Below are 18,704 nucleotides of genomic sequence, written 5' to 3' on the forward strand. Positions count from 1 at the left end.
AATCAGCTGATTACAATGCAGGAACTAAACACACTACTAACATCCGGTAAAAAGACAGCACCAGGCCCAGACAATATACATTATGGTATGCTTGTTCACCTCTCTGAGACTGCCATAGAGGCTCTCCTAACATTTTTCAATAAAATATGGATGAGTGGAGAAATCCCCCAAGCATGGAAAGAAGCAATCATAGTACCCTTCCTAAAGCCTGGCAAACCACCAACTAGTCCCACCAGTTACAGGCCAATAGCACTCACTAGCTGTATAGCAAAATCATTCGAAAGCATTCTAAACATCAGGCTAACCTTCATACTTCAGTCCCGGCAGCTTTTAGATATACACCAATGCGGTTTTAAAAAGACATGTTCCACAACCGATCACCTTGTTCGCTTTGAGAACACAGTCCGGGAAGCGTTCATCCACAAGCAACACTGTATCGGGGTCTTCTTCGACCTGGAGAAGGCTTACGATACCACGTGGAGGTTCGGTATCTTCCGTGACCTAGCGGACCTAGGTATCCGCGGCAGGATGCTGAGCTGTTTGAACGACTTCCTAACCAACTGCACGTTCCGAGTCCGCCTAGGCGCAACCTTCTCCAACACTTTTGTACAAGAAACTGGCGTACCCCAGGGGTGCATCCACAGCACGACCTTATTCATCGTCAAAATGAACTCCATAGGAAAAGTAATCCCAAAATCCATAATGTACTCAGTTTACGTAGATGACCTCCAAATAGCATGCACCTCTTCCAGCATACCTACTTGTGAGCGACAGATACAAATAACAATAAATAAACTGGCTACCTGGGCAGATAGAAACGGATTTAGATTTTCTCCTCAGAAAACAGTAGTGGTTCTGTTCTCTTTGAGACGAGGCCTACAGGCCGACCCCACACTATATCTAAACCAAACCCCATTACCTGTCAAACAAGAGCATAAATTTCTAGGGGTAACTTTCGATAAAAAGCTCACTTTCTTGCCACATATAAACAGCCTAAAGAAAAAAGCTTCCCAGGCCCTCAATGTACTGAATCTACTGTCAAGAAAACGCTGGGAGTCTGATAGGGCATGCCTGTTACATATATACCGTTCTCTGGTTCGCTCTAAGTTAGACTATGGGTCCATAGTATATGGCTCAGCAAGACCATCCTACATAAAACGACTGGATCCTATCCACAGTCTTGGTTTAAGGTTGTCTTCCGGTGCTTACAGAACTTCACCAATAGCAAGTCTGTATGTGGAAACGAATGAACCTTCCTTAGAAGATCGAAGAACTGCACTAACTTGTACATACATCCTCAAAATCCTTTCTCAGCCCAAACATATCTGTTACCCAATTGTGACGAAATGCCCATCCCGAATACTGTTCAACAACAAGCCTCACGCAATTAAGCCGTTGCTCTTGCGCTTCGAAGAAAAATGCCAAGCTCTGAACATACTAAATGAAATTAAAAATATTGCCCCAAGACACGAAGCACTACCATCGTGGTACACTCCCCCCACAGTGTGGGACGTCACACTAACACGCCTCAGGAAAACCTGTACGCCACAAGACCATATAATACAAGAATATCTAGCACTACAAGAAAAATACAGAAATTATACTGCATTTTATACTGATGGGTCAAAAACTCATGCTCATGTAGGATGCGCAGTAATACAAGGAAAAAATAAAAATGCAGTACAACTGGCCTCATGTGGTACAGTTTTCACCGCTGAGTGTTATGCCATTTGTGTTGCGGTACAGAAAATAACAAATGAAAACATCAAAAACAGCATCATTTATACAGATTCACTGAGCGTCCTTACAGCATTAAACTCCAAAAATGCCACGGAGCTACTGTTAGGAAGCATCATACACAATATAGTAAAGGTCACAGCACAAAAACATGTTATAAAATTCTGCTGGGTTCCCAGTCACGTTGGCATTAGGGACAATGAGAGAGCCGACTTGTGTGCTGCAGACCAGAACCACGGAAATAAAACATGTGAATCTGCCTCCTAGGTATTACATGAAGTTAGTACATAGCAAACTGAGAGCCAAGTGGCAAGCTTCTTGGGAAAATGAAGGAAACAACAAGCTGCATACCATAAAGCCTATTTTAAAAGAATGGAAATCATGCCGTCATAAAGAGCGTTTTATCGAAGTAATTTTATGTCGTTTACGCATAGGTCACACGTACATCGCCCATAACTTATTAACCAAAAAAGACAAACCTGTGTGTAAAATGTGTGGTGAGGAGCTCACAGTAAATCACATTTTAATTTCTTGTTCGCATCTCGAAGAACTTAGAAAATTTTTTTTTACGGTATTTTACAGTGAACACATTCCATTTCGCCCCGCATTGCTTTTAGGCGAGCAAACACCTGTCGAGTTTTCACTTGTTTGTAAGTTTCTAAAGAAAGCCAATGTTTTAAATCTATTATAATGTAACCTCTATACACTTAACATCATCTAACCTTGTGTTTGGTGCATGATAGCCATAGTTGCTTATGTGCCATAAAACCCCATATAACTAACTAACATGAGGGTGGGCTAATACTTAATTTAATTAGTTTTGTGATCACTGACTTGGAGGACTCGGGGCAGGGCGAGTAACAGCTTCAGCGGGCAAGTTATTCCAGTCTATTGCAGTGTGGGCGAAGAAGAAGTTTAGATACGCAGAAGTGGATGCTAGAGGTGGATCTCTGGAGCCGCGTACAACTTAAAGGTGCACTGAATAGGAATCTGAACTCGTCTTTTTGCCGCGGGAACTCGATGTACACGTTCTGAGCATTCTCAGAAACTGCGATTTATGGCCCTGTGTGGCCGATTTCCCTAATTAAATCGAATTAACGTCCGGCTCCCGCCTTTCTTTTCGAATTCTCCCCCGTACGGTGGGCGGAGTCGACCAACGCGTGGTGTACCTTTCAGCCAGCTCCGTGGAGGCTTTGCTTTCGCTTTATTTTGTTTTTTATGTTTCCGTGAGTAAATAGTTGCATTCGCAGATAATATAGCCGCAAAATAAGCCCGCAGAAATAAAAATACGCGCGGACTATTTGCTTCTACGCACTACTACGTATTACTCCGCCGATGGCAGAGTGGCAAGCCGCCACGGGGCTGGGTGAAAGGCACTCCACGCGTTGGTCGACTCCGCCCACCGTACGGGGGAGAATTGAAAAAAAAGGCGGGAGCCGGACGTTAATTCAATTTAATTAGGGAAATCGGCCACACAGGGCAATAAATCGAAGTTTCTAAGAATGCTCGGAACGTGCAGAATGAGTTCCCGCGGCAAAAAGACGAGTTCAGATTCGTCTTCACTGCACCTTTAAGTCTGCAGTGAAGCTCTGCCCACAATCAAGACCACCGCACAGAATTCCTTCCCGACGAAAAAGTAGTATGTTGTTGAAACTTTTTAATAAGAAGCTGATCACAAGAAAAAAAAACTGGCAGTGGTTTAGCTCTGGTTAAACCTGGAGGATTGCGAAAGCAACGGTGAGAAAGAGAGAGGCGATGGAGAGTGCGCGGCAGCAGCGGCGGTGGCCCCGGCACGCTAGCTATGCGCCGCTACTGCGCATGCGCAACTGGCGAGCGCGGCGGCGCGCCAGCTATGCGCAGTGTGACGTCACTGCTCCTCGCGCATGCGCAGTATGAACTTTCGGCAGCTCCGAGAAATGGCTCGGCGACTCGCGTGGTGTTGCTTTCGCAACAAATAAATTATAACCTCTAGGGTTTTGATACGTGGCTTGTTTAAGATAGTCGAGCATTAAAAAACTGGCTTCGTTTACTGTTACAGCGGAGTAATACAGGACGCCGCGGTCCGCGGCCCAGTGCTAGCAACTGCTGTTTTTTTAAGTTGTATCCTACTATAGCCCTACTTAACCAGGCGGCATCCCGTGAACCCGTCATATGTAATCACACCAGCAACCTGCTACCTGCACGGGCATCGAAATTTCGGTACACGCACACATCGATCGAGGAAGCATTTATTTCTCTTCCCGTCCCCTTTGCTTGACGATATTACAATATAGTCGCCGACTGGTTGAGCGAGGTTTCGGTGCCACGACGACGTAAAGCTGCCCGCATTCATACCTTACTTAATCTGTTTTTGATTTCAACATGGCAGGGGCCGGCGCGTACGCCAAGCCCCACTACCAAAAATTGCATGTCCCATCTGCCCCGATTAGGGGTAGTGGCGTGCTTCAGCCAACCGCAGTGCAATGGAAGGCCTCAACACGGGGCCCAGGCCTGAGTGATCGCCGGTGACCCGACACCAGGTAAGTATGCTTGCGAAGGCGCAGGTAAACGCAGGCCATGCTGGGCACACCGCCATCTAGCGCCAGTGAGAGAAACGCCGTTTGTACCATTTCTGACACCAAGCTAACAGTACTTCTGCTGAGAAGCCAGCTGTTAAATACTAAAGAATCATACGCAGTGACGTGTAATTCAAGTTTCGAGGAATGCGCTCTACTAAGGTCCTTTTTTTATAATAATTACACAACGAGGTGCAGGGGCTAATGCGCAAAGGGCATGGATTCACATGCTCAGGTGCATTGTTTGTTGATTTGCTGTGACTTAAGACGTACGAGCATGCATGCCGCCGTGGTTCAGTTGGCTATCGAGCTCGGCTGCTGGGCGCGAGCTATCACGATCGCATTCTGGCCGAGGCGGCCCTGTTTTGATAAACGTTAAGTGCAGAATCGATTGCGCTTGTGCTGTTTGGGAGCCCAGCGCTTGTTGAAGCGTCACAGGTGGCCGAAATAAACCGAAGCCCTCCTCTAGTGTGGCCTAAACGGCACACACTGTGTACACGTTTAAGTGTTATTTCTTTTAACACTGGTGCGTAGATACTACAAAGATGTTTGGTGCCGGTATATTTGGGCGTCCCAAAAAGTCGTTGGCTGTAGTTGAGGTAAATTGCTTCTTGCCTGCATTCCAAACTATGATATCCCAACTATGCTTTCCCAACTGTTATCCTACATTTCTGAAGCAGTTTTGAGCTACGCGATGGTGGGAGTCGTTTCGTGAAAAAGGGAACAGAAGTTGGGGTTGTTGATGGCTTGGTGGCATGGCACATACCCACGACGGGGGATTGGCCAGGGTTCAGTGAGGAGCGCCCAAAGAAGATAAATTGGAGCCAAGCTAATGGTTTAACTTTGGTTAAGAAGTACACCGAATGCGGCACACACCTCTTCGTTTTCCTTTTCAACAACTGTCGGGAGGTGCACGTTCTTGTTGACGGCTGAGATGACTGACAAAGGTTTATGGTTTATGAGGGTTTGACGTCACAAAGCGACTCAGGCTATGAGGGACGCCGTAGTGAAGGGCTCCGGAAAGTTCGACTACCTGGGGTTTTTTAACGTGCACTCACATCGCATAGTACACGGACTTCAGAATTTCGCCGCCATCGAAATTCGACTGACAGAGGGTAAAAAGTTTTAATGATCATGGTAGTTTGATTTGATTTTAAATGCGGAGAGCAGCCGAGCCGGAAGAGCTCCACTGCAACGAGTTCCAGACTGCGCGAGGGAAAGAGTCAAAGGCCCATTTTTCCAAGCACGTCACCATTTTTCCAACCTCGCGCTGGAATTATGATAGCCTTAGCTGCCTAGGCATCTTAAAAACCCAACGCCACACAGTACAACACAATTCACCCCCGAGTCCGCCGCGGTGGCTCAGTGGTTATGGGGCTCGGCTGCTGACCCGAAAGACGCGGGCTCGATCCCGGCCGCGGCGGTCGAATTTCTATGGAGGCGAAATTCCAGAAGCCCGTGTACTGTGCGATGTCAGTGCACGTTAAAGAACCCCAGGTGTTCGAAATTTCCGGAGCCCTTCACTACGGCGTCTCTCATAGCCGGAGTCGCTTTGGGACGTTAAACCTCGTAAACCAAACCAAATTTCTCCCCTAAGAATCCCAGCATCTGGACAGGGGAAAGTTTGCGACCGTTTGGTATCTGGTGCAACTACACTCTAAAGACCAATACACCTATATGGGAATAAAAAAAGCTTCCTTTTATAAAAGGGAGTGCGCTAGAGGACAGTTTACTCCCTTTTTACTCCTTTCTGTTCAAAGTGTAGGGATCCCCCTCAGCACTTCCCGCAAAGTAGGCGGATGCGCAAAGTAAAAAAAAAAAATAAAGCGAGCGTTTGAGCAGTCATTTCATTTTTTTTTGTTTTATCGCAGTGACATGGGTAACTTCTTTGCAAAGGTCGTCTTCAGGTTGGGTGGCACGTTATGTGTGGAAGGGTGATGGTTCGGGCTAGTAGGCAGTTCACATGAGGTTCCATAGTGCGAAACGAAAAGACACAAGCGCTGAACTTTCACTAAACGCTTTATTGCCGCTCACAAGGTTCATAAAGGGATTATAAATGCGCATCTGCATATTCTAACTGTGAGAAGTGTGTATCGAGACTACGTTTGCTTGGTTTTTTGAAAACTTCACTTCTTCAGTCATAAAACCCGTCAACCTTTAGGCCTTCCTTGAGGACCGAGGGAATCGTAGAGCTTTGCCAAAATAAATGAAAGGCCTGAAAGAAAAGCCCTGGTTGAAAATTAGTCTGTGAGTACAGGATATGGCGCAGTAACTGTCTCACATCTCGATGGACCCCCGAACCGCGCCGAAAGGGTAAGGGTAAAGGAAGGAGTGAAAGAAGAAAGAGGTGCCGTAGTGGAGGGCTCCGGAATAATTTCGACCACCTGGGAATCTTTAGCGTGCACTGACATCGCACAGCATACGGACGCCTTTGCGTTTCTCCTCCATGGAGACGCGGCCGGCGCGGTCGGAATCGAACCCGGGTACTCCGGCTCAGTAGCCGAGCGCGCTAACCACTGAGCCACGGAGGCGTGTTGGCCCTGGTTGCACTTATCTCATGAAATCGACGCCAAGCTGCGGTGGCGCCTCCATCTAGTCTACGAAGGATCGGCGGGCAGGACCGCCTCGTCTGCTCCGTTGCCTGAGTGATTTGTCGGCCCGTTCAGACGCTTGACGTAAAAAAATATTTGTCGGGAGCGCTGTGACATTTATATCTCCTAGCCAACGAGATAGCGGAACCGCTGAAGGTCAATGGTTGATATTTATGGCGTCAGCGATGCAGTGACAGCATGCGAACATGGGATTGCCATGCTGCAGTATAACGTTCGCAGAACAGCACAGTGCTTTTTAGGCACCCAACCCAATATTTCTTCAAACGTGATCTACCTGGGCTACAAAAAGCATGTGCAAATATCAAGTGCTATGCAGTCCTGCCAGCTTATAACGAACCTGACGGTAGCGCTGAAATCGTTCGTTGTATCCGAAGTTCGTAGTAGGCGGGCTTCACTTTTTAAAGCCAGAAATACAAAGTCGGCCATATGTATCGTTTCTTTAAGAAATTGGTTTCTGAGGGCAGCTAATGGCACAGTAACTATCTCACATCTCGATGGACACCCGAGCCGGGACGTAAAGGAAGGGATAAAGGAGGGAGCGAGAGAAAAAAGGAGGAAAGAGGTGCCATAGTGGAGGATGGTGCTGGTGAAAAACGTTTATTTATTTGTAAGCCTAAAAAAAAACGAAAATAATGCAGCAGCACTACGGGCGGCCTTCAGGCTGCCGGTTGTGGCGTCCTAACCGTGCCTAGTCGCGACGTCCTCTGCCCAGGTCACCAGCCGAAGTTGGAGATTCGGCTCAGTGCTGGAGAAAGCAGCCTCCCACTGCTGCGGACTGTCTAGGTGCCAAGAGGCAGGGGGCAAGTATGCTATGAAGGAGAATAGGATATGAGCGTAGTCGGCTCTTGGGCTGTCACATAAGCGGCAGGCAGGCGAGCACTCTCCGGGGTGGAGGAAGGCAAGACGTGCGGGGGTGAGAAAGGTGTGGGCCTGAAGGTGGCGTCACAAGCGTTCGTGGTGCTGGGAAAGGGATTTGTGCGGAGGGGGCAAAGTGAGACGAGCGAGGCGGTAGTTTAAAGTAATATCATGGTAGGTGAGGAGCGCGTCGCGCGTATCCATTCCCGGCGGGGGCGGGCTTGCTCGGTCGGTCAAATCGTGAGCAGTATGATTAGCCGCGTCGTTTCCAGGATGGGCCGCGTGAGTGGGAATCCAGATGATTTGGATGGGGCGAGAGGGGATGGTGTGTGAACGTAAGATGTTGATGGTCGGGGATGCCATCCGTCCAACCGCGTAGTTGTGGACCACAGGCTTGGAGTCACTGAAAATGTATTCCGCGGAGGTCTGCGTGATGGCAGGGACAATAGCTGCCTCCTTGGCGTCTACAGAGGTCGAAGTGTAGACTGAGGCAGTAAGAGTGGGTTGGATAGAGTTGTCAGTGACTGCAAGGGTGTGGGCTGGGTAGCGACTGTACGGAGCGAGCGGCATCTACATAAGCCACGGCAGGTTTCCGTCCGTACTCACGCCAGAGCGCGGACGCTCGTAGTGCTCTGCGGGAGGGGTGGTGTTCGGGATGTATAATCTTAGGGAGGGGATGAACGGTTAGGAGGGAGGAGACATGGAAAGGGATGGGCAGTTAGGTGGAAAGGGGGATAAGAGGGGAGAGCTTAAATGTGGAGAGAAGTGCGCGACCCGCGCGGGTGCGGGAGAGACGGAGGAGCTGCGCCATACGATGGGCCTCTGTCAGCTCCGTAAGGGAGTTGTGGACGCCCATGGACAATAGCCGAGCCTTCGAGGTAGACATGGGAAGAGATAGGGCCGACTTATACACCTGGCGAATGAGACTGTTGATTTTTTCCTCCTCGGTGCGAGAAAGGAAGGTAGTGGAGGGCTCCGGAATAATTTCGACTTCCTGGGGTTGCTGGTGGTGAAAATATTTGAATGAAATTGTTTAGGAGGTTGTAGCGGCGGTTTGAGCTCTCAGTCCGGAACCCAAATGGAGTAGGCTGCTGTCCGGGCTCTTTAGATAAGTTCTTTTTGACTCGTTTCGCCCGAGCTGGTCAGAGCTGACTCCCACCCCTCCTGCGTTGGCTGGTTAACAGTGAACGCCTGATTTTCGGGGATCTTTAACATGCACTGACACGGCACCCCTTTTTCTTTCACTCCCACCCTCCTCCCTTCCCTTGCGGCGCGGTTCAGGTGTCCACCGAGATATGTGAGCCAGATACTGCGCCATTTTCTTCCTCAAAAAAACAATTCATTATCGCACAGCACACACAAATCAATTGGTTTATAGGAAAGGAAATGGCGCAGCAACTGTCCCACATCTCGATGGACACCCGAAGCACGCCGAAAGGGAAGGGATGAAGGTGGGAGTGAAAGAAGAGAAAAAGAGATGCCGTAGTAAAGGGCTCCGGAATAATATCGACCACTTGGGGATCGTGCACGGACATAGCACAGCACACGGGTGCCTTTTGCGTTTCGCCTGCATCCAAAACGTGGCCGCCACGGCCGGGTTCGAATCCGGGAACTCCGGCTCAGTAGCCCGGCGCTCTAACCATTGAGCCATCGTGGCAGGTCCAGGAGGAGAGAACGGTAGTTAAGGTGCTACGCCTTTGGAAGGAGGGAAACGTATGATTTTGTTGAGAAAGCAACACTACTGGAGCCCAGCTCGGCTCGTCGCGTATGCTCGTGGCGGTGCGGCTACCAAGCCGTTGCCTAGCAACCACTTCAGCTGCGCTCCAACTATAGTGTAATAGAAAGCCTTTAGTGTACTAGAAAGCCTTTGGGTAGTGGAAAGACCGCGCGGCGCGGCCTGCGAGAGAGCTGTTGCCATTTCTGTTAACCGCCGCGCGTGGCGCTGGCGTCTAGAAACCGAGGAGATCGGCGCCGCAGGAGCGCGTGTTGATTGCTGTCAGTAAGGTTGTGCACGTGCGCTGTTCCTGCTTTCTTTACAGCGTTTCTGACATCTTATAGTCTCTTGCATTGCGTCTTGCGCTCAAACAGTGGTTCGCATGCAGTCATGGAAAAGAAAACGAAAAGAGCGGACACACACTGCTACGCGCCAGGTTGTAAGACCGGGTACCCTGGATTTCGTGTGTTGAACGGACGTCGTTGTTTAAAGCCCCAAAAGACGAAGCCCAACGAAAGCAGTGGGAGAGGAATTTGCACCGCAGCGACAAGCCACTCTCGGAAACGTCGGTGGTGTGCGAAAGGCATTTCGAAGAGCCGTTCATCGTGCGGCATTATGTGCACAAAATCGACGGTAAAGAGGTGAGGATCCCTCGTGGCAAACCTGCGCTGACCGCTGATGCGGTCCCAACCTTGCTGCCTGACTTGCCGGCCTACCTTTCCAAGCAAGTTCAACAAAAACGACGAGAGAGAAAGCGTCCAGCTGCCTGTGCTGTGGCATCGGCCAAGAAAGTGCGCTTGTCGCGGCGTGACTTTCACGATTCCTGTCAACAAGACACAAATGTGCAAGAGGAGAGCGTGAGCCCGAATTTGAACGAGCCAAGTGAGCCTGCTTCATTGCAGAAAATCGCTGAGAAACTCAGCCTTCCGAGCACGTGGACAAGACTTAATGTGCCCGATTTTGATGGAGTTGTGTGCGCTACAACTACCGTGACCAGAGATCCATTTCTTGTCGTGCACGAGAAGCTGCTGGTGTTTACTGCAGACGACAGGAAACGGGTCTTCGCTCGCCCTTATTTTCATGACAAAGAAGCGAAAGAAGTTGAGATCAAATCCATGGTAGAAGCTCAAGAACTTCTTCACCAAACAGCCATTGCCATTGTTTGCAAAGGAGCGATGGACCGACAACAGTACACCAGCGACTACGCTGAACACCTTACAGACCGGCTGAAGGCTTCTGTGCTCCTCGTGCAAGATAGTGTGTTCAGCAAGTCCTGCACAGGGACTGTTACTCACAAAGGTAAGCTGCTAGATTTCGTTGCCGAGATAAGATAGGTTGCAATGAAAGTACTTTTAATCAGCAAGGAAGATCATTGTCTTCTTCACTACTATCTTCTTCACTACTATATAAAATTATAGCTTCGTCCTGCGTGTTTGAAGAATAAGACAAAATCACAACAGAGCAGAGGTCGGTGACCCCAGGGACCGGATACTGTAAAGCGAAAAACACGCAGAACACCTGGCATTGACCTTAGATCAGTAACATATAATAGCTGCAGTGAAATTTGGAGCAATTCTGATGTTTTCACTGCACTACCGGCGATGCTGTCTGCTAGTGTCGCAGAGGCGAGCGACTGTGATAAGGGAACTGGAGTGCGAAGTGCCCAGAGCGTGCGGTTTGCCTCTCGCAGGAGCTGCTCGTACTAACCCGCCAGTAAAATGACGCAGATGTCACCGTTCAGAGCAAAATCTGACTGGTTACTGAACTAAACGCGAAGCTTCACGTATTTCGCGCCTTGCGCTGTCTGCTCATCTGATATAATCTGACGAAAACATGCCCTTGCTGAAGTCATATTACTTCGATTAATTCGCTCATAAGCAAATAACATTTGCATCGGGAATACTACGCACACATGCGGCAATTATAAAAGAAAACTTCCGTTCTTGCTGCTGCCTGGCTGCTGTCGGTCTCTGGATGGTGCTCGGTTAGGCGCCGCTAGCGCCACCTAGTAGAGATAACATGAAGTGCCTCACGCGCTGACCGCCGCTCTTTCCACTACCCAAAGTATTCTAGTACTCCAACAGATGATGCCGCGCCGCTGCCGCCTGTCCCCTACACACCCAGAGGGCACCACCCTTGCATAGGCGCTGGGTTTCACAGCTCCTGACGGCGTCGTGCCGGCCAGGGAGCCGGCACTAGCTGAACCAGACGCTTAACCACAAGCTAACACGACAAGCGTATTGGCAAGAACGGCACGTAGGATCATGTGTCGTTGCCTAGCAACCCGAGTTACTACCGGAGCTTACACGAGTTACTCGGGTAAGCTCCGGTAGTAACTCGGATAAGTTCGGACGAGCGTCGTGCGATCCACGCGAGAGTTTGCTCGGGAACGAGGAGCAACATGGGTCGCAAAATCCCGACGGGTGGCTGGGATAAAAACAGCCACCTGCCAGGGCAGTGACGCATCGCTTGACCGCTGCGTCACTGCGCTGGTAGTGGTATATGAGGACTCGCAGCCACCTGTGAATCTTAAGTAGGAATTGCCAATTCAGCATGCGTGGGCATTAACCCACTAAATATATCATGCCACACCCCTAAGGCGGAGTTTAAGTGATCCCTCCAGTTGAAGAAAGAGCACCTGCTTTCCCAGGTCTACTCGGTTTAGCCCCGCCGCGGTGGCTCAGTGGTTACGGCGCTCGGGTGCTCACCCGAAAGGCGCGGGTTCGATCCCGGCCGCGGCGGTTGAATTTCGATGAAGGCGAAATTCTAGAGGCCCGTGAACTGTGCGATGTCAGTGCACGTTAAAGAACCCCAGTTGGTCGAAATTTCCGGAGCTCTTCACTACGGCGTCCCTCATAGCCTGCTAGCGTGCTGTCCCGTCGGTTCCTTTTGTCGCTGTCCTTGTGCTTTCCACGCTAGTTGCAATGTCGCAGTCACTAACGAATTCACACCAACTAGCCCAACTGTCTTCCATGCTCATAGCCTGAGTCACATTGAGACGTTAAACCTCCATAAACCAAACCAAATGCAGCGATGCGGCTACAAAGGAGGTGGTCGAAATCACTCCGGAGACCTCCACTACGGCACCTATGCTTTCCTTTCTTTCAGCCCCCCTTTATCCCTACCCTTACGGCGCGGTTTAGGTGTACACCGAGATATGTGAGACAGTTACTGCGCCATTTCCTTTTCAAAAAAAAAATGGCTGAGGCTTAGCTAAGGTTAAGCCTAGTCAGATGCGAAGCATATTGGTGGCTAGGCTTGGTAATACATGGCTTTCCTTGGTTGAATACTTGGTCATTTTAATACAACCACTAGAAGCCTTCGTCGTGGGGGAAGACAACTGCATGGCTACAGCGGAACGCCGACTAACCCCGAGACGCGCGTTGGGTGAGCGCCTGGATTGCCACGGAAGCCGCGTCTGCCTGCCCGGTGGAGCGAGCGTTTCACCTACACCGAGTGTGAACGCGCGTTCGAAATGGGCGTCTGTGCGATGGCATCGTTCTCCCTCTCCCAGCGCGTGACGGCGATCTGTCGTGACGTCAGGTGTCACGTGGTATGTCGCGTGGTGTGACGTCACTGTACCACGTGGTCTGCACGGCGTGCAACCACAGCGACGGCGCGAGGTGGACCCTCGTCTTCCTCTGTCGTGACGTCATGTGTCACGTGGTATGTCACGTGGTGTGACGTCACTGTACCACGTGGTGTGCACGGCGCGTAACCACGGCGGAGGGCTGTAGTGTACCTCTAGTAATATGCTTCGCATAAAAAACCAACCAATTTGGAGTGGAGTACGCCACCTGCCGGCGCCAATGGCTCGGCAAGTGGGTGTTTCAAATACATTCACCAGCAGGGCTTGTGAAACTGAGGTTGCTCTTCCCGATCATTAATTTTACTACCACCTGCCACGGTGGGCAGTTTGCTCACAGTCATGTCGGCAAGCTGTGATGACGCCACAAGGTCACATGACCTATAGGTGGAAGGTGGTCCACCAACTTGTTCGCTCAAGCCGCCGCCGCCGACCCCGCCGACGACGGTGAAGACGCCGCCTTTTTAGCTGAACGGACCATTGACGCTATGGCGTTAAATAACGTGCATGGCGTGGCACAAGACGCAGGCAGATAGAATTGGAGCCACAGGCATTGCAACGCGTTACTGGCGGACGTTGCGTTTGCATCGAGCTCTCATTTTCGCCTTTGAGCAGAAAAAGCACCGGAATTCCTTGCGGTGCATGGCTTTAGATATCGGTTTTTTATTTGTTTCAAAAACCTCCACTGCATCGTCTTGCCCGTGGGTTGGAATTCACCGTTGAGACACCGGGCGGCGCTAATTATATAGTGTTCATTAGTGCGTTTTACCAAATTGGCTACCTAATTAGGATACTTTTCACAGCAACTGACGGTCCTCGCGGCTTACAGTTTTCAGGCGAAATCCTTATATGACCTGTTAGTAATGAAATCCGGTGGCGTCGGCGTCTAATAAAACTGGTTCACAAAATTCGCAATGACGCCATTAGCAAAGGGAAAATTTCTTTCGAAGGGGCGGGAAGTTGAACCATGTAAGGTTTACCATGGTTGGTAAGGTTTACCAAGGAACAAGTTCGCTGTCATCGCTTTGACTCTATTGCTCAAATGTTCGAAGATGTAACCACTGTGGACAACGACACAGTGCTCAAACCAAACGGGAACCTCAGCCTCATGCGTGGAGTTGTCAAATAAAGTATTGGTACATTTAGAGATGTAACAGACAATCTGAAGAAAGACCGGAGGATATATCCGTCACCGGATAGATCCCTGAGTAAATAGGAGTCGTACTACTGGAGAAGACTCCAAGCTCGAAATTTCTTCTCGCCCCTGTGGAGGAGTTGGACGGGTGCCAGAGGGCGGAAGAGGGACGGTGCAGAAACCGAAATTTGTAAATTCTGCGGCCACGCGGCAACATTAGGTCACATAATATGGAGATGCGTTCGTGCCCCAGGGCGCAACACGATTAAAACTAGCGATGAATGGGAGACCACGCTAAGAAGCTCCGACGAAAAAACTCAGCGCTTCGCCGTCCGCCTGGCGCCCGAGGCTGAAGACCTCTTCTCCTAGACGGGGTCGGATGTCCTCCGGCCGCGGTGCGACAGTCTGCCTCCCCGGACGCCTGCATGCGGACCCGGAGGTGGCTGCCGCGCCATATTCGACGGAAATAAGTGTTCTTCCCCCTCCTTCTCCTCCTCTTCGGGCCAACTATGACAGGCGCCGTCTCCTCTTGCAATGCGCACCCTGGCCACCAATTGGCGCTATAAACCAAAAATGACGCGTGAAGTAGGTTAACAAAGCAAACAAGCCTCACTGCTGTTTTGCTTCGCAGGTGAAACTCGTCACCAAGATCTACCGTCCAAACCTCATTGGCGGATCCCCCGTCTGCCTGGGCATCCTCACGTCGCAGTGGTCCCCGGCTGTGTCCAAATCGGACGTGGTGCTCTCCATCTGCTCCCTCCTGCGGGCCCCAGACATGGACCACCCTATCGACCCCAAAGCGGCGCTAGTCTACAAGGAAGATCCCGCCCTGTACAAGTACAAGGCGCGTCGCTGGACCGAGGAGCACGCCATCTTGAAGTGACCAAGTGCGGCCGTGACGGCAGAGTGATGGCGAGACCGGGAGGGCATTGGCTGACCGATCAGGGACAGTTGCTGTGTGTATTCAGAGTGCATTTTCAACGCCTCTCACGGGAACTTCTCGTAGCAGTGCAATAAATGGCGGATCTGGCCTGGAATCAACAGTTCTTTAGTGTAACAGGACACAAGCCTGTAAAATAACTCGCTTGGGTTTTAGAGCGAAAAGCTCTACTCCTCCCATGCCAAGCCTGAAGGTCAACTGCCTCTTAGATTTGACCTCTAACGGGAAGCGCGCCGCGTGCGGCTGTGACGTAATGCCATGTGACTCGCTTGCGCCACAGCTGCGCGCTTGGCAGTCACGTCCGCCGCTACACTGGCTGCTGCTCGGCCGCTCCTCCTCGCCAGTTATGGCATGTGGTGTGTCACGTGATTAGCTCTTGCGCTTTGCAGTTACGTCCGCCGCTGCGCCGACCGCCGCTCCGGACGCTCGCTCTTGCACTTGTGACACGTGATGCATCACGTGATTTGCTCTCGCTAATATAATTGCGGTGCTTGCTGAGAGAACTTTCGCTCTGTATATCCTGGCTCAGCAGAATTTAGCAACACGCACTTTTTCTCTGGTGACATCACTGAACAGGGTTTCCGTTTTGTGGCCCCAGCCCGTCGAGCCTGTTTTTAATGCAATATCGTTTAGGCTATCGTCTTGTGTAACCAGTTTCTCCGTAACGAAATTCTGGCTGGTCGGGAGGGCCGTTTGAAAGTCTGATGAGTAGAATGTTCGTGTACCTTTCTTTGGATTGTCATACGGGACTATACCAACCCGACCGACTCTTACACATATATCCGCCCACTAATACCCACTAATCCACCGTAATCCACCTTAATCCTCACTAATCCACTAAAATCTATTGGGGTGGGCCTGCTTTTAATATTTACGGGCGGCTAGCTTCGAAATGCTACCGCATTTTCTTTAATAGGGGAAGTTGAAAGTGGAGTTTTATCTTGTCGTCCAAAGCTGGTCCTGACTCCATTACGTACAACATGCTTCAAAGCCACTTAGCCGTGAACACCTTGTTCTTTGGCTCTGCTAAAGGGTGTAAAAGCAGGTGCGAGTCTGGCTTTCTTGGACATCACTTTCATTTCTGAGCCAACAGAGGAATATTGTAATATTTTCGGATAAGATTGAATGGAGAATACCTTAGTAATCCACAATTCACTGATGACATTGCCTTGCTAAATCACTCAGGAGATGATCTGCAAAGCATTCTCAATGATCAGAAAACATGATCAGTGGATCCCGCATGTGCTGGGATCCAGATGACGACACGTGTGTCCGGGCGATCCTTGTCCCTCTGTGTGTGTTCTACCCTCAGCGTCGACGGTTCGCCATTACTTCGCGTTCTCTCGAGTTTCTCCAGGTGCGCTGCTACTGCATGCATCTCGATTTGATTCGCAGCGCGCACGTTTAGCACCTAATCTCCCATCAAACTGCCTGCTTCGTAGTGTCGGCAGTGCGGCATGTCACGACACGTCTGATGAAGAAGGTCCCACGGCGGTATTTGCGGCCGTGTGTTCGGTCCCACGCAGCACTGATAACGGGCCCAATATTGAAAATGAATGGTTTTACTCTGGTTCTTTGTAGGACCGGCATCTGCCAATACATTTGCAATATTGGGTCGATTAGCTCTGCTGCGGGGGGTGGGGGGGGGGGGGGGTGGGGAATCAGTACTTTTTTAGCTCTGGATTGGACGCGACCAGTGTTGACAGGCTATGAGAAGCACGGTCATATTCATGCATTGCGTCCCTACTAGTGATGCAAAACTATCGATAGTTTTTTGGAAACTATCGATAGTGGTACTATCGATAGACAATCGATAGTATTATCGATAGTCTACTATCGATAGTAATACTATCGATTGTACTATCGATAGCATTACTATCGATAGTACAGTCAATAGTATCACTATCGATAGTCTATCGATAGTAGCAGTATCGATAGTATTACTATCGATAGTAGAATCGATAGTATTACTATCGATAGTATTGCTCTCGATAGTACTACTAGCGATAGTATTGCTATCGATAGCAAGACTATCGATAGTGAAACTGTCGATGGTAAGATTATTGATAGTAACAATATTGCTATTATGCATTTGTTAGCCAGCGATATAACCAAAACATTTGCGATACCTGATTGGTTTGACGGCATCGTTAATTAAAAGACTTGCGCAAAAAACTAGGACAAAGACATAGACATTCTATGACATAGACATAGACAAAGACATTCTATGTCTTTGTCCTAGTTTTATGTGCTAGTATTTTAATTAACGATGACACACCAACTAGCCCAGCTTTCCGCCTTGATTGACGGTCTCATGTGGCTTATGTCCCAAAGAGACTCAAGCTATGAGGGATGCCGTTGTAGAGGTCTCCGGGTAAATTTCGGCCAGCTGTGGTTCTTTGACGTGCATTGGGACAGTTCGGAAAAATACCTGGAACTGAATCCGATGAAAGAACAAATAGACGAAGTTGTGCTGGCTTTCTGACGTAACCCCTGCAGAAATGCTTTTCACACACATGCTTCGCAACTAGGACATTCGCACGCTAACATTTTAGCGAGCAACTTTACGTAGGGAACATCTGCAGAGCTCGGTGACGCTTAAGCCGCGAAAACGGGCGAGTCCTGTCAGTTACTCTGTCAGTTACATCTCGTCGATACTTGAGATAGCGACTCAAGGCTACACTTGCGTTAGACCGATAGCTCGGATCAAGTTCTGCGTTTACTCTCGGCGCCAGTAAGCCTATCGAAAAAATTCAGGGGGCCCTTTGGCTGTCTAAAGTGCTGCAAGGCGAAAGCCTTTCCTGGCGCACTGTTTGGCATTGACTTCGAGAGTGTTTGCGCTGTACTAGAGCTTTATTTGACTACACACTTTGACTACTCATTACAACTACACACTTTGACTGCAGACTTTTACTGCTTCTTTAGCACGGCTCTTTCTCTGCTTCGATGCTATATGTCCGTCATAGCCTGAGTCGCTTTGGAATGTTAAACCCCGATAAACCAACCTGCTTCGATGAGTTCGGTTGTATCCATGGCTCTGTTCGCAGTAATGAGGTATGTAATGTGGTCACCCTCGGACGCCTTACGCCGGAGTTGTCGGAGCGGACGACAACTATTTTATTAGTTTTCGTCTGCGCCAAAAGGCGGCGTCAGGCATCCGTAGGTGACCTCATTACTTCGAATCCGCGCACTCTGACGTCATAACCATTTCGGCCAACCGAAAAGCGTGACACCTCTGCTGACAACCTTCTGTCGACAACGATGAGGCATTAAAGGCTTTCGCCTTAATAAGATAATGCGTTAACAACAGCAGTCATGCCAGCGCCGCCATTTTTCCTGCGTAGTTGTGAATGTCCACTGGCGGAAAAAGTTAGGCGGCGCATGTGGAACCACGCAATATACTAATGCGAAGGGTTCCCCGCAGGGGGGCGTCTGCAGCATGCAGATGTTGGTGAGTGGCGACACCACGGGGTTAACCCGAGCATCCGCAGGGACATCCCCGCAGGGGGATGATGGTGAACAATGCGTCACCACGGACCCGAGCATCCGCGCTTAGCCGTGCGTGGCATC

At 49.9% G+C, this 18,704-nt stretch overlaps 1 non-coding gene across 1 annotated transcript; it reads right to left on the reverse strand.

Annotated features, from left to right (window-relative positions):
- Positions 1-4,102: 4,102 nt before the first annotated feature.
- On the reverse strand, positions 4,103-4,264 carry LOC149327555 (U1 spliceosomal RNA). The gene has a single exon (XR_016286609.1). It is a non-coding gene; the product is annotated as a U1 spliceosomal RNA (small nuclear RNA).
- Between the last annotated feature and the right edge of the window lie 14,440 nt (positions 4,265-18,704).

The sequence above is a fragment of the Amblyomma mixtum genome, chromosome 10 (assembly GCF_055824585.1).
Source record: "Amblyomma mixtum isolate Tamu chromosome 10, ASM5582458v1, whole genome shotgun sequence".
In the NCBI taxonomy this organism is placed as follows: Eukaryota; Metazoa; Arthropoda; class Arachnida; order Ixodida; family Ixodidae; genus Amblyomma; species Amblyomma mixtum.